This window comes from Ceratina calcarata, unplaced genomic scaffold (genome assembly GCF_001652005.2).
Source record: "Ceratina calcarata isolate Rehan_Ccalc_2016 unplaced genomic scaffold, ASM165200v1 scaffold1765, whole genome shotgun sequence".
Lineage (NCBI taxonomy): Eukaryota > Metazoa > Arthropoda > Insecta > Hymenoptera > Apidae > Ceratina > Ceratina calcarata.
Genome location: NW_017139049.1, coordinates 135 through 515, shown reverse-complemented (window position 1 = coordinate 515; position 381 = coordinate 135).

Sequence of the window (381 nt, the reverse complement as noted above, 5' to 3'; positions counted from 1 at the left end):
ATTTTAATGATATACGATTTTTAACTCAATTTTTAATGACGATTTGATTATGTTATAATATGATAATGACTTCGTGTATATCGATTTGCTTGATTACATTTTGAAGTGACTGATCTTTTGGAACGGACAGCGGGTAGTCTGACCCGTACATTTAGTCCTCGATCTTTTGAGCTAGACAAAATTTCACTGGGGCTCCTCGAAGTCTCCGACGTTTACATGCTTTTACTATAGGCTGAAAACTTGGTTTTCGGCTCTGGTCGAACTTACGGTCGGCTCGAAAAACGCCGCGCAACACCGCACCGTACGCTCTGTGAGGATTGACCATAACTCGTAAGTCGTAAGTACTTCGCACGATTGAGCGATCAGAAACGGTGTACGAGC